This window comes from Platalea leucorodia, assembly GCF_965183815.1.
Source record: "Platalea leucorodia genome assembly, chromosome: 5".
In the NCBI taxonomy this organism is placed as follows: Eukaryota; Metazoa; Chordata; class Aves; order Pelecaniformes; family Threskiornithidae; genus Platalea; species Platalea leucorodia.
This window is the reverse complement of record NC_138827.1, coordinates 60,880,835-60,896,890: the sequence shown is the minus strand read 5'-3', so window position 1 is coordinate 60,896,890 and position 16,056 is coordinate 60,880,835. Positions and strand designations below refer to the sequence as shown.

At 39.7% G+C, this 16,056-nt stretch overlaps 1 protein-coding gene across 3 annotated transcripts in view; it reads right to left on the bottom strand.

Annotated features, from left to right (window-relative positions):
• AGAP1 (ArfGAP with GTPase domain, ankyrin repeat and PH domain 1) overlaps positions 1-16,056 on the bottom strand; it is a 387,788-nt gene that overhangs the window by 211,955 nt on the left and 159,777 nt on the right. The window lies entirely within an intron of this gene.

Sequence of the window (16,056 nt, the reverse complement as noted above, 5' to 3'; positions counted from 1 at the left end):
GACTGTCTGCCTCAAACATCAGCAGCTCTGTCTTCAAGATGTTCTGCATCTTTGGACAGCAACAGCCTAATGGCTTTTGAGCACTAGATATATACCACATAGTTGTTATCCCTCCCTAGTAGAATTTTTCAAAATAAAAGAATTTGAGGTACATTTAAGACACTCGAACTTGACTATTACAACCATGATGCAGCTGCACCCAAAGGTGACAATCTCCTGTATAAAACTGAGTTACAATGTAAGAACGTATACATTGTGCAAAGCAAAACCAACAACACGTCAGCAACATCCAAAAGATACACAAACATATCACTGCTTCTGAAGCCTCAGTTATCTACGCTGTTCACCATCAAAATCAATAAATATGACAATGTTCTTGTACTTTAAAGAAAAATCTTCCTCAAAACAAACCACCAAGGATCTAAATAAGATTAAATAAAACACCTCAGCTCATGAGCTGCTTGTCCACTGAGCCATCAAAATCCACCTCTCACACCCACTAATTCCTATTAGAAAAATTCTTAAGCTTACTGCTACCAAGACTGCTGCTTCACTCACAGGTGAAATAAACCCCATTCCAAAAACAATCTCCACAAATCCAACAGCAGATATAAAGTCATCTACTCTATCACTAAAGACTAAATTCTTTATTTGTTTTGTGGGTTTTATGCACATTCAGCTGTCATAAAAGCAGTAACCCGCCAGAGTAGAAGCATCATATAGCATTTAACATAAATCTCACAAAATATATAAGCCCCCCCTTTGCACTTTAATCATGTGCTAACAGTTACAATAAGATTGTATTAAAAATTTAAACTGCCCTACTTAATGCAATTTACCTTCAAAGGTCCATTTCCAGAGAATGAATTCGAATGATATAAATGTCGAACACTTGATCAGATTTATTGCACTGAAGAATATTTCTCTTGATACAGATCTGACGAGTGAACGCTAATGGCTTTAGTTTTATTACTTTTTAAGCACTTAATGGGAAAATTTAGACATTTTTACAAGACTAAGCTCCAGCAAGAATGGTACATTTACAGAATGACAGCACAGAAGAAAGCTGTGCGATCTCTTTAGAGATGACCGGTTCAACGGTGTTATTAATGGAGAGATTAATGTAAAGTATTTATCCAGATAATTTGTCACACAACAGTTAGGCCTGAGTGCCTCTCTTCTAAACAGGGACAGGGAAGATGATCAGAAACTACTGACTACAGGCAAGTTGCTGTACTGAATTAGGGACAAAATGCACAATCTCAGGGGAAGACAACTGAAGCCACACTGAGATTGTAAAATAAGGAGCTCGGCGATACTGCTATACGTACACATTAATCAGTTCCTGCATGTGATTAGAGGACACGCACTAGTTACCCAAGCACTGGCAAATTACAAAAAAACCCTACCAGCCTCCCACCTTTCCATTCCAACCATGTTTTCCTAAACATGAAAAGTACTTCCTAATACTATGAAGCAATAGTTTTGCTTGTCCAAAAAGATTTTTTTTTTTTAAACTGAAAGACAGCTGGGAGTCCTCAGGTTTCAATTAATGTCTAGGTACTTATCCAATCAATCATCAAGTGCTATAAATTTCCCATATTTCTCATTAGTTACACTATTGCACAGCTTAAATCTAAACATACCTTTCCATAAGACTGTAAATTATCATGCATAAGACACAAGCAACTGTATCAGCCATCAGAAGAGGCATAAATGATGAGAGAAAGGCAATTGTATATATGCTAAACTGAAGCTGATTTACTTCTCACAATTTTTTTTATACAAAAGTATCACCAGCAGAAGCACCACTAACACACTACATCTCTTGGAGTTTGCATATATGACTTGAAACCAGTAATGACCTGTCTTTATTAATATTAACAAGTTTTATGCACAAAATCCAATTTTCTATGGAAAAAAATACTTCTTCAGCACCTGCCAATAATGTTGCTTCATTAAGTGCAGATAAGCAAAGGTTTGTTTTTCTTCAAGCTCTAAAGTTAAAATTGTTTTTGTGACTCTGAAAACCATCTTCTGCCTTTCCAAAAGGCATGCACGTGGTGAGACACTCCAGAAGGTACCCAACACAGCGCTACCTTGTGTGCTTAGAAATCTTGGGGTCTATTACACTGAAACAGAAAAGAATATGCATTCATACATTTATTAACAAAATTCTATTAGCTTTGCAGTCTTATACCAGCTTTATAATAATTCTTCTTCTGAATTAAAGCTCCCCCAGGTGATTAACCAGCGTTCATGCTCTGAGCGAGGCATTGCTTTCTCTACAGTTGATACCAACCCTGCAAAGCCTGGCTGACGGCAGCGCACTGCTTTACTTTCTTCCAAGGTAAGCAGAGGATCCCTTGACTAAGAATGAGTCCTAGATACTTTTTTAAAAATAAAAATAAATAATAAAAAATAAAAATAAAAATAAAAAATACCTACATTTAAAACCCAAGATAAATGACATTTGTTTCACAAGCAAAGTACAAATAATTCACAAACAAATCATAAATGCATCACCACCACATGAAAGCAAATTTCCATGTTCCTACCACATCTACTTCATGCCTAGTTACATCAATTGTTGATTTTAAACCCACTGTGAAGGGACCACAGTGGCTTCCTCAGAGGGTGGGACAACTCCTGCCCACGCAGGAGCGCTACGGCAGCGTGTACTGCCAGCTCTGCCTGGTGCCCGCAGCCACAGCAGAACCCAGCAGCAATCTCACCTCATCGGGTATGGCTGGATCTCACCCTGATGTTGTAAGGACAAAGATGAGGCTGGATCTCACCCTGATGTTGTAAGGACAAAGATGACTGTCTTCCTTGGAAGAAGCTCTGCTGGAAATTAAGGCTTCAATCGTGCATGTACGTGTAAGGCATGAAAGAAATTTATCCCAGTGAGAAGACTACATAATTTGGACAATGCAAGGACTTTTTGTTTAGCAGCAATGCCAGCTGAGTAACTGCAAAACACACACGTACTGGCATTGGCGCTGAATGGCTGGTAAAGATTTTCCATTTCTCCACAGAGGTTCCCGACTGAACACAGAGTTTGCTGTCAAGCACTTGACACAGATGACAAACATGCTCAAGAAAACCTGCCTTCCGTTTCTACCTCTGTAAGGTTTCTTGAAAAGTTCATTTGAAGTTTTAGAAGTTAAAGGAAACCTTCATTCAAGGGCTATAAATAAAAAATAAAAAAAGAAAATCAAAGAAAACCAAACAGCAGCAAACTGAGGGCCAAACTGCACAGCTTGGCTACTTCACATTAGTTACCAGTTATTAGCAGATAACGAAGTGAAGTCAGATGTGCGGACTGTCAGGGTACCCATCAAGAAACCACTTCTTGCCCCACCCCAGCCCCCCAACCAAATCGCAGATGCTAGGCCGTTCAAATGAGCAAGAGAACGCTCTTCAAGGCAAAATTTTTGTACCACACTTGAAATTTCAATCATCTCTTACATACCCTCCACATTTTTAAATCTAACACTGGTGGAAGCCAGCTTATTTACATGACATTTGCAGTACTACAAGCACAGGCGTTGGCAAGAAGAGGATGCGCACATTACATGAACCACATGTGAGCATTAAGGCAGGCAGTAACAGCCAAAAAAACACAGCACAGGCATTTTAACCCAAAAATTCAAAATGCTTCATGCTAGGGTGTGCACAGGGAGCAACAAGTTGACACCAAACAAGTTTGCTGGAGTCCCCAGTTTCCGTAATCCCTTAATAAAACTAGTTGAGCCCCTGTGCCCAACAGTCACACTTAATAGTCAGGATAATTTTTGTAACACAGTCCCATCCGTCTGCCAACTAACTTTCCAGCTTACTTCTTAAAACAAAATGGAGCATGCCTTGCTAAAACAAGTCTACACAGATCACAGGAAGATTATTACCTCTGAAAAGACAAAATTAACTTAATACCAAAATATGTAAAGAGAGGCTATTCAAAAAGTAGTTCTACGTTCTACAGATTTATCTTTGAGTTGTATAACACAATACTATGCTGTATTTTCTGTTTCCCACAAAATACTAACTAGGTCCTATGATGGACAGAGTCTGGCTATGCTGCTTTGGGCACACGCAAATACACAACTCAAATAACTAAGGAAAAGAAACAAAAGAGCTTGATAGAAGTGAACAACATTGATTTACAAAATATACATTAAAGATTGCACTACCCCAAGAATCTAGGTATCATTAAAGTAACCAAACGAACAGGACAACAAAGTTCCATATGTTCAAGGGATATTTTTATCCTTAGCAAAATATTTGGGATGCCCAGATGCCAACAGCTATTGTAGCCCAATACTGCATCCAGCTAAGGTTTATATACCTTAACAAGCATCTCAAAAATACCCTGACTTGGCAGGCCTGACCATCCACCAGCAGTCTGGCAGTAAATAAAGTTACCTGTTAAGCAATTCACTGGTCAGCACATGGGCCAATCCCATCTTCCCCAAAACTGAAAAAAAAATATTTTTTACAGATATAGTTCACTGCACACTTAATGCTGACAAAAGTCACATTACAAGAACAGTGCAAATGTCCCACCTTTAATGCGGAAAAGTTTCCTTCTGCAACACCAAAGACTTACCACTGCAAGCAACCTCATCAGATCAAATGCTAATTTCAAAACTAAATTATATACAATTAGTTTAAGGATTCTCTACTTTATGGCAAATGAGAAAAAAACCCCACATGTATTTTTTAAAACTCAGCAGCAGCGCTGGATGTTTTCTGGCATAGGCAGGAATTCCGAAGACTAATGCCCACACTCATTCTGGCTTACTACACACACCACCCCCATACATTCATGAAAGCTTTTAAACTCTGAATACACAAGTGCTAATCCCAGAGAAGCAAACAGTTTCAATAGGATTTGCATATGCATACGGATTAGTTGAAAGGGAACGATTTGCAATGCAATGCGTTTCAGAAATCGCTTTTGAAGAACAATCTATGCTAATAATAAACTTTGAAGTTTAAAATGTGTTTGTTACACAACAGAGAACATTACAAAAGGATTATGTTTATTACATCAGTTTTAAATGTTTGATAGCTCAGACAAAAGCATCCCTTTATTCTAGGGGGAAAAAAGCGAGCTATTCTCTTTAATAAATGCTACTAAATACACTGCAAACACACCCAGGAACGGACAAAAGTTATACAAACTAAGAGATATCAATGTAATATCAGCATTTTGACAGAGTTTTTTGTCTGACGACTCAGATAAAAGGGTTTCACTATGCTGTATGCCAGAAATAACAAATACATAAGAGCAACAGTTATTCTCTGGAACCTGAAGGGATGGCTAGAAATACCACAGCATGATGCACCAACAGAACAGTGCACGCCACGGCTGCTTCTCAAGGTGAAGTCAGATTTCCTCACAAGACTCCCCAGGCTTGGTATTGCCTCCTGCCTTTGTTCTGAGAGCCTCTACTTTCTACCCTGAGCACAGGTTTTGTTTCCAGGTGTCCCAAAACACGCTGGTGATGCTCTGAGCAGGCTGCTCTTACTCTCACAGTCAGTTTTATAGCAAGGGGCAGGGGGCATATTCCCTTGCATCTGTCTTGAGACAAGACACCTTGCGTGTTAGCTCCCATTCTTTCATTCAGCAATGCTAAGCCAGCAAAGTCATTTTGTGCCAAAAAATTTGAAGTTAAATCCACAAAAGACGGTTAAAACCAATGACCAAGGGACAACATATTAGGAATAATTGAAGAAATCAAGCTTCAGACATTTCACACTGCCCTATGTATTTGAGAACTTGTTGGACAACCCGTACAGAACACATGCTGTAAGGCAGCAGATGAGGTGTTAATACGTTTTAAGGTTTGTCAATAAAAATCTAAGGAAAAAAAGATCAGATTAAGCAATCGTGCCATAATAAAGAGCATAGCAGCAGGAAGAGCAACAAAGACCTGTTAGCAAGGCAGACTATCCCCCAAAACGCAGCAAATGAGCCACAGTTTAGACTGGCCTCTTCAAAATAAAATGGATGCAAGTAAGAGAAGGGTTGTTGCTGTAATAAAGGAAATGTAAACGGGCACTTTAAGGAGCTCATGCTCTGCTGAAGCCCTTTTTGGCCCTTATCTAACCTTGTGGTCAGCTCCGCCACCCTCCATTACAGCATCATTAGCCACTGCAAAAGCAGGGTTAAAGAATCATCTCACTAACAGATATTACCAAGCACTACTTTTTTTTTTAATCTTCACATTTGGATACATCCCCCGCAACTGAGCGCTGTTAGCAGCCGTGCTGTTACTGTGTTACTCGCTATGCAATCAGTTTGCTGTTCAGGTCACTTGGCTCAAAAAGAATTGCAGAAATTGTCACTGCTCTTTTCAGCTTCTGTCACCAGCTCCACCAGGAACTGCAGCATGATAAAATTTAGCAGAGGGATGTTTTTCCATAATTCAACCTCTGTCAAGCCGACAGGACATCTGCCTTATTTCTATTCTGGTTTTCCTTTTTTTCCTCCATTGAGAATAAGGCTCTGCAAGATGCAAGACAATTTAGCAGCAGTGTTGTTTTCCCAAGGTATTAAACACAACAGCAACACAAATGCGTAACGCAGACTGTAAAATGACAAAGCAGGAATAGATTAGAAATTAAAATCTAAGCACAAAAAATTGAAAGCATGTTTCCACGATACTAAAAAATGCCATGTGTTCAGAGAGGCTTCTATCTACAATACCCTGCATTTTAAAAAAGCAGTAGTTGATTGCTATCTGATTGGACATGATACTTGACACATAACAAAAACAGAGCAGATACGCTCATCTTTTCAGATATGCTTACAAAACTGAACACAACCTCCATCTCTGGAGAAAGAACAATCGCAGTCCTTCAGATTAGTGCCTATGTCCACATCAGCACACAAAACTCAAATTTAGCCTATACAGACATTACTGACACATACATGTTCAACAGTAATTTTTAATATTTGATGGAGGATAAATTAATACGGTGGGATAATAACAAAAATCACATTTTATTCATGGCACTGAATGCATATGCAGATGAGGCAAAACACACCCAGAAACAAAATCTCCAAGTTTACAATACCAGCTGTAGAAGAGGTAGAGGTTTAAAAAAAAAAAAAAAAAAAAAAAAAAAAAAATTAATTCAAACTTTCTCCCTCTTCCAGAATTTGTTTTAACTTCAGTTTTTGGTGTTAATGGAAAATAATTCCTAATTGCTTGCAAGACACACCATAAATGTGCTTAGAACATTTTCTCTCTCAAACACAACTTACATGATCCTATAAAATGCACTGCTTATGCCTCTCACCCTCATGTCTATCACCAATAAAAAGCAATCAACCACCAAACAACTATCACGCTTCCTGGCCAGAATTTCTCTATGAGTTTGCATTAAGGGATATAAACCTACTGGACCAATCCTGAATCTTCAGTACTGGAAATCTTATTCTTTCATATTTTGATGAAATATACCAACATTCTTGTTTCCATTTAGCAAAGAATTTGCACATGATGAACTAAGTCCTTTATTGTATTCTTCAGAAAATGTAGCAGCTGTTACCTACTGCATAACATCAGTAGCTCTGCATCACCTTTGTCTTCTAGGTTTCAAATAATGTGCCCTACTGCATATACTTCAAATTAAGACTTAAAGAAAGTACCATAAAACTAACCCTATAAAATTCTGTAAGTAAGTCACATGGAAAGTTCTGCAGAGATTACTCTTTTCTACAAGTAACCTAGTGAACGACACACTTACCATTGCTAAAAACTAAACCTCCCTGGAACCTGTATTAATACTACACCATTTGACTCCTCTGTACAAATTACAGCACTTGAAAAGTCCCTGCAATTTTCATGAAAAGTGGCAAACAGGCAAAGGGAGAGTCCCAACAAACAGTATGGCTGTAACATCAAACAACTGCCAAACATGAGGGAAACCTCACACAAAGAGACCTTGTAAGGCCCCAGGGACAACAGAAGGAAAAGATCTTGAACCATAATGTATAAAAAGTGTGAATTTCAGTTAATCAGAAAATATAAATCCAAGGAAAAGGGGGCTCCAGTACAGTTTGTTACACTGCTTGCACAAATACCTGCTATTTTCCAGGCTGGTCCTGCTGATGCTAACTGCTCCCCAGCATGAAGACTTCTTCGCGCTCTTGCTGTTTCTCCAGGAAGTGCTCAATTGGTAGAGCTCATCTCGAGACTTTCTATACAATATTGACTTCAGATATGTAATAACTTCCTCCTACCGACTAACATGGAACCCTCCCATAACAATGTAAAGTCTGATGTATGGTATCAGAACTGGTGGAGAGCATACCATCTAATGGTATGGGTCTGAAAGATTAAATGGAAATCAGTATGTCCGTGGAGATATTCTGTAGAGACATAGAAGAAGCCACCACAAAAGCACCAATGAAGTGAAATTCTTGTTTCCAGAACTGCACAAACTAAATCTTCGTATTTATTAATGGTGTGTAAGAGTTATGGGCAGCTAGGAGTAAGGGCAAAGTTTCGTACTAAAATAACATCAAACTTCAGTGTATAACGTATGCAGAAACAGACTTTGCAAGACAAGGCATATCAGATCTGTGTATTTATATCTTTTTTTCTACCGACTTCTGTTACTAAATCCTTTGAATTTTCTGATTCAGTTCTACAAAGCTCAGAAGAAAATCCTCTAAAGATGATTTTAAGATATAGTAACACCTATTAAAATTTTCCAATATCTTCCCCAAGCAATACAAAACAGGAGAAGAAAGAATACCACACGGTGGTATTCAAGTAAAGAATTTACCCAAGTAGAGAATCACCACCTCTGTGCTCGGCTATGGCACGTTCCTGGAGAGATGGACAGCAAACCCAAGGGGCACATCCTCCAGCAAGCGAAAGGTCTTGGAAAGGGCTGTTCCACTGCATTTGGACCTAAAGTCCTACTGCCATGAAAGGATATGGGTGGTTCTGGGGTTTTTGTTTTGTTTTGTTTTGTTTTTTAACATCAGGAAGCACATGAGGCATCTAAAAAAATATTTCTCCCACATGGAATGAAGAAAAATTGAAATTCGGGAACTTTTGAACACCAACAGGTTAAACGTCACTGATGTTAAGATTTAAGAGCAATGACCAAGCCTCGAAACACCGCCCACCAGCGTCAGGAACGAAGCTGGGGACGGAGCAAGGCCTCAGCTGACAAGGTCACTCCTCAAATCCCGCGCGTTGTCCACACAGGAAGATAAAATCCGAGTCCCTAACTGCTTCACATAACCTCACCGCCGCATGACGTCCAGGGCACCGAGTCAGCGCACACCGCCAGGCTGCTGGCGAGCGCCTCCGGCCAGCTAATGAGCGGCGCTAACGAATCACGAAGCTAATTACCCCAAGTTCTCAGCCTGCAGGACGCCGGCCGCCGCCCGGGCCCTCCGGCACGGGCCCTTCGCGGGCGGGAAGGGGGTGACGGCGAGGAGAGGCACTGGGGAGAGGCCGCAGGCCGCCGGTGGGCGGGAGGGGCGGGCGGGAAGGGTCGGCGGCCGCCGCCAGGACCGGCCGCTCGCGCCCGGGGCTGCCCCCGCCCCCGCCCCGCGGCCGCAGCTGCGGCGCCCCCTGGCGGCCGCTGCGGAAGGCGGGGGCGCAGGCGCCGCTGCCGGCACCCAGCTCCCGCCGCCGGCTTCTGCCGCGCTTCGTTTACATTGAAATGTTGCATTCCCGCGTTAATTTTATGTTCATTTACACACCAATTGGTGCTTAAAATGAACGCGGTCTGAGGGGTTGTTGCTCCAGGCTCAGCCGTAGTACTAAGGACAAAAATTACATCCCTTTTATTTCTCCTTCTTAAAAAAAAGACTGAAATACAAATACCTAGACCTAGCAAATAGAAATATCTAGACCTAACAACCAAAAAGGTTTGTTTCCCAGTATTGCTGCAGCACAGAGGAGCGTGTCCAAGTTTTACCAGGCTGATCCAGCCCATCTTTGACTAGCCTAAGTAATGAGTAATCGGAGCGGCACGTCGCCGCGCCACAGCCCTGAGCGCTCTCCGAAAGGTCACCGCTGCGCCTTGCCGAAACCAAAGGAACCCCAGCAGCCAGAGGACCTGCTGCCCAGCTCTGCGCCGCGCTTGGCTCCCCACTGCCCCAGCCTCCCGCTCCCAAACCGAAGAAGCCTTTGGGCCATATCTAGTGTAAGAGTGAACACTGCCTCTTCCTAAATAAAATAGCTGTCAGCAGAACAGGACTGAGACTTTATTTACTTCCCATTAGACTGATTAACATTTCCTAATGAAAACACATTTATAAAAGCTGACTTGATAATCCTGATAGCAAGTGACAGCCTTTCCCTGCAATCCGGCTGTATGAGGATTAATTTGTCATCTTCCATCCCTTAACGGAGAATTTGTACTTCAAGGTACACCCCACCCCCCCACCCGCCCCCCCCCCTTTAGACACAGTTGTTCGAAATATTATTTGGATTTGGAAAGAAAATATTTCTGGTAAATGTTTACACACAACAGACACACTCCATAATAAAAGATGAGTTTAATTTACAAATAAAACATCCAAAACCAACAACAGCAGCACAGCACCAGAGTTAAAGGTCCAAATTGTGAGGCAGCAATGGCCTCTGCCATTATATACCTGTAGCTCCTGCCTTGATATTCACAGGTTTATTGCTATTTTGGGCATTTTTATTTCAAAATTTGTGTGTTACAGCCATCCATACAAGGTAAAACCTCTCAAATCTGTGTTTGACAGCTCATGTAACAGATATATACATCCTACCACACACACAAGATAATGGGGTATTTGAGTTTTCACCTTCTCCCTTGTTTAGGACATGTGTCAAAGTACTAAAAACTAAACCCCAACCCTAAACAAACCCTAACCCTAATCAATGCATTTTTCCTGAGACAAACATGGCAGCAGCAATGCCATCCATGGCATCTGAGACAAATAAGTGGCATCAGGAAACTTCCACCAAATGCTTTTTCACAGAATCTGATTGGTCCAACAGTACCTTAACAAGGAGGCTCTAAACTTTGACATTGCAGAAACCCCTTTCCAAAAAGGTTCATCAGTAACATATATATACACACACACAAAAATATGTATGTATATACACATACATAAAAGAAATACAGTTCTATGTATTCCTACCATCTACACAAATGGGCCAGACTGCAAGACCTTAAGATTGGCTTAATCTCCCAAAAATAAAGAAATTTTGAAGTTACAATACTAACATGACTAACCAGTAGGTTTTCTGCATTTTGCTGTACACGTACAGAGTTACAGTAGTAAGTCACAGCAATATAAAGGATCTCCACATTGAAAGTTTATGCTGAAAGATGTAAATATCTTCTACTTTGATCACTAGCAGGCGTGCAGCTGAAGTGAACCGCTAAGCTACAGTAACAGATTCAACTCTGAATCAAAATTAGATTCAAACTCTTTTGTATCACACCCAGTGATGCAAGCTACACTGATGGTAAATTTTTATCCTCTAAATATTTGAACATTTGTTTTCACTTTGTGATGTCAGAGAATTGCATAGCACACAGTTAAGTGGGTCAAAGAAAATCTGAACATAAAGCAGGGAAAGACATGCAATTATGAATACACCATGAACAAAAATAAAAGCAATTCTTATGCATTAATGGTACATCAAGCTAATTCAAGAAGGCTAAAATCATTAAAAAGGCATCCTGGGGCAGTACACAGTCATTACAATACTCTGCTGACAAGAAATATTAAAATAATCATTTCCAATGTCATTGATAAAATCCATTCTGATAAGCAGGACCCCCCCCCCCTAATTCTTAATTGGGAAATCTGAAGTAAAATGTATCTTATTAGCATTTGATCTTATTTTTAAAACTTAATTCTCCTGTCTGACAATTCCCAATTCCAAATATCAAAAGCTAAAAAAGAATTCATTACCCTCCATTGCTGGGCACGTTATTAAGCTAATCCCATAGAACCTGAATTTTTCTTTTCTATTTCGGTCTGAAATTCGGGGCCTGCTTGTGCAACTCTGACTTCAAACAGCATCAGAGATTAGACCCAAATGAGACAATGCTGAAGACTAAAAACACCCCTCTAAAATGTTCAAAATCCTGCTTCACTTTAGAGTACAAACTTTTACATGAAACAGCCGATTGCCACATCACAGGATGCCTGAATACTTACCACACTTAGGAAATTACAAGTTCTATCACACCATTGAAGCAGTTTAATTTGTAAATTATTATTAGGGTATGGGAAAACGAGCAATTTATCATACACACATTTCAAAGGACTAAGAACTACCATCCTGACAACTGCTGTTTACAAATCATGGTTTTCAGCTTCTTAAAACATTAAGGAACAGTTATCTAAAAATACACAGATGTACATTAATTATGCATCAGCGTTCATAAAAGGTTTCTACAGACAAAAGTGAAATATTACTGTAAAGCAGTGTTTGTGTTACAAAAGTATGATCCTACTCTGTCACAAGCAATAGTGATCTTACCAACCATAACGAAGCATTGTAAACGACGTGTTTGGATTTAACTAAAGCATAAAGCACCGTTTCCATAATAACAATCATTCAAGTTAAATTATTCTACCCTTCAACTGGGGAAAACAGGAAACGAGTTCTAAGAGACAAAAGTCATAATAGATGACCACTACCAGAGTTCAGTGGGTGGTTGCAGGGGCAAAAATTAGAAATTTAATTTCTAATGTTTTTCCAATGAAGAAGTGAGTAAAACACCCTTCAATGCCATTTCCATTTTCTTCATCCAAAAGATACATCACATCAAGGCATTTCTACATCACATCAAGGCAGAAAACAGAAATAGGAAACTAGATTTTAGAAAAAGCTTGTAAAACAGCACCATTTATAACAAAACTACTAATTGTTATGTTAAAGTTTGCTGTAACTAGGACTGGTAACAGATGGGGGTTTGGACATTGGCAGTTCACAGACAGTGTGAGATTTACCAAGACACTGGCAATTCAAACTTCCTGAAAAAGAGAAGAGGGAGAGGAAGAACAGAGTGCATGTGGACCACAAACTATATACATAAATCACAGCTGATGCAAACCATTGCATAGTGTTTGACTTGATTAAAACAGGAGCTGTTGCATGCAAAGTGAGAGCACTAAAGCTAACATGACTAAACCAAACCCAATCTCGCTCACTGCATCTGCTACGATACCTACATTTTCAAAAAGCAAAAAAGGAAAAAAAAACACCACCTATTGCAATCAACATTATCCTAAAAACGTAAAAGAAGTGAAGTGTTCATCAAAGTTACAAGCCAGCAAAAGCTGTGGGACCTTGGTCAACACACTGAAATACCCTCACAGACCTATCAAAGCAAACATCTGGAGCATCTGAACACCAAGCATTACCTACCCAGGAATATAATAAATAGTGATTAAAACCTATACCTAAATCCCAAGAACAGATACCTATCCAGCTGGGAGCAAAGTCTAGAAACAATTTCAATACACAGCAGACTTAATAGGTATAGTAGCTCCATGGCTTGCATACAGCTACTAACTTGTCAACAACTACTCTTCCTCAGCTACAAACAATAAAAAAACCCTGTCTTACCCATTCATCTATTAATGGAATGCAATAATTGGTCTTTACCCCTTTCAAGTTTGCTGAAAAATGCAGTTAATTTATGAAGGCTGCTGGCACTGACTCAGGGTTTCCTCAAAATAATATGAAATGCTTAAGAGCATACTATGTGAAGACCTCTACTTAGCCTGTCCCTCCACCCCTCATCCCTTGTTTTCCTTGTTCATTGACAGTATTTACATCAAGAATTGTTTTTTAAAGTCAGACTAGGCTTTCTAATGTTGGTTAATCAGCTCCATTTATTCTGGAGAGGATCTGAACACAAAGAGAAGTTATTAACCAATGCTGTGTGCTGCTTGCTTTTGAGCAAATAGGGCTCAAAAGTCCCTTGAGGGGGACCGAGCAGACAGTCCCCTCAAGAGTTGTAATGGAGAATTCACCTGCATTTAAAAAAAAAAAAAAAAAACAAAAAAACAACAAAAAAACACCACAAAAAAAAACAAACAAAAAAAACCAACGACAAAACAAACAAAAAACCAAAATTAAACCATGGGTATGGTGTCCAAGACATGCAGCCAGGCAGACTTTTGGCTCCCTTGCTGAAGAGGGGGCCTGATTCTTTTAGTAGAAGATGAGGAAGAGCCACTCCAGTTTAACAGCAGCTTCAGAGAAGATGTGATACTAAGCAGAAGCCAGCAAGGTAACAGACTGGCTACACACAGTCGGACTCACAAAGCACTAAAATGTTCTACAGTTGATGTGCCAGCGATGCCAAGTCACAAGCCACTGTGGGAAATTTTACTAAAATCACATCAGGTGTGGTTGTGTACATTTTATATTCCATGCCTATCACCATACAATAAAGTTGGAACAAAATTGGAGTGTGTGTGTGTAAAACTAGCGTACATTTCATCATATTAGCTTCTATTTCCTATTGAATACAATTTCACCAAAGATGTTCTTTGCCCAAAAAGTAAAAAACGCAAAGTTATTGTCATCAGTCAAAAGCTTTCACAGTATTAATGGTCATTAAAGCAATGGTGAAATAGCCAGCACCTACAGCGCTGGCTGGTGCCAAGTGACAGCCTTCCCCAACATACCACTTATCTCCCGGTGAGTGAGACTGCCAATGTACATTACAATGATATTTCACATCCTTTTTCTAGAAGAAAGATAATTTAGACGCTTTCTTCAAACTTCTGCACTTCTACCCCTTACCTTTCAGAGGTCTGCATATGGACTATATGGACTCTCTGAAGAAGCCACTAAAAGACATTCTTAAGCTTACATTGAACCTGAACGTCCTAGCGTTGCACAAACCAAGTCATTTTATCAAGTGCTTGCACTGTTCATTCACACCCCCGCATTTAATGGGGTTAAGAAGTTGCTTTGTTTCCTGCTGAAATAAACAGCAAAGATTATCAGGAGATGGATTTGGTCCCAGTCTGGCAACTGTAACACATTTATACAAAAGCATTCCTAATCCTATTAGTTGGCAAATAGTAAAGAGTTGGTTGACTGCCACGTAGGTAAAACAAAACCTTGGTATTTCTCAAGCACAAGATGTTTGTCAATTCTTTCTACTTACTACTGAAATTTAGCAGACAGACAAATAAGCTTCCTGGAAGCTTACAAGTTTATCATACTAGCTTTTTGCCAAGAGACTTCTCTCTCAAAAGGTCCCTGATGGAAAGGAAAAAAAAAAAGTATACTGTAAAGATCCACAAACACCATGACTTGGAACATATAATTAAAAATCTATCTATAGCTAGCACTCAGAAATAAATGTACTAACAAAAAACCCTAATGGTTCTTTGAAACTCATATTCAAAATAGAAAATCTAGGCAGTCAAAACAGTAATTTCTGCAACTAGTTCCAGTGAAAACAGTGAGCAAAGCACAATGATATAGCTTTAAATGCTTTTCTCTGAAATCCTACCAACAGGACGGGTAAACACACCCTTATTTGGAATTAAACCTAGTGCAGCTCATGTCAGTATTTTCCATTTAAAAATTAGAATGTTTTGCTTTTTTTTTTTTCATTTAAAAATTTGAATGTTTTGCCTTTTTTTTTTATTTTAGCTGTCTTCATACTCGTCTCTGATACATACTGATGTGACACTGTCTCACATAACCACAGACGGTGCAGCTCTTTGCAATGAAAAGCTGGCCACACACAAACCCCAGAACTAAGGAGCTCTGAGAAGTATTTCAACATAATTCAGAACATTTTTACGTGCAGAACAACTGCTGTGACGAAGGCCCGACACGTTCGGCCGCTAGACAGCCATGGTTAGAAGACAGCAAAGCCCCAAGACACCCGGCTGAATTTCCACTAGAGGGTGCACAAAGCCCGTCTCATACAGCAAAGACCAAGTTCAGCATCGCTTCTCCAGCCACAGTTGTTCTTCCAAGGGGTAACTGTTCCAAAACAGTTACGGATGGTCAGAAAGCACTTTTGTTATTCCTTTTTCTGAGA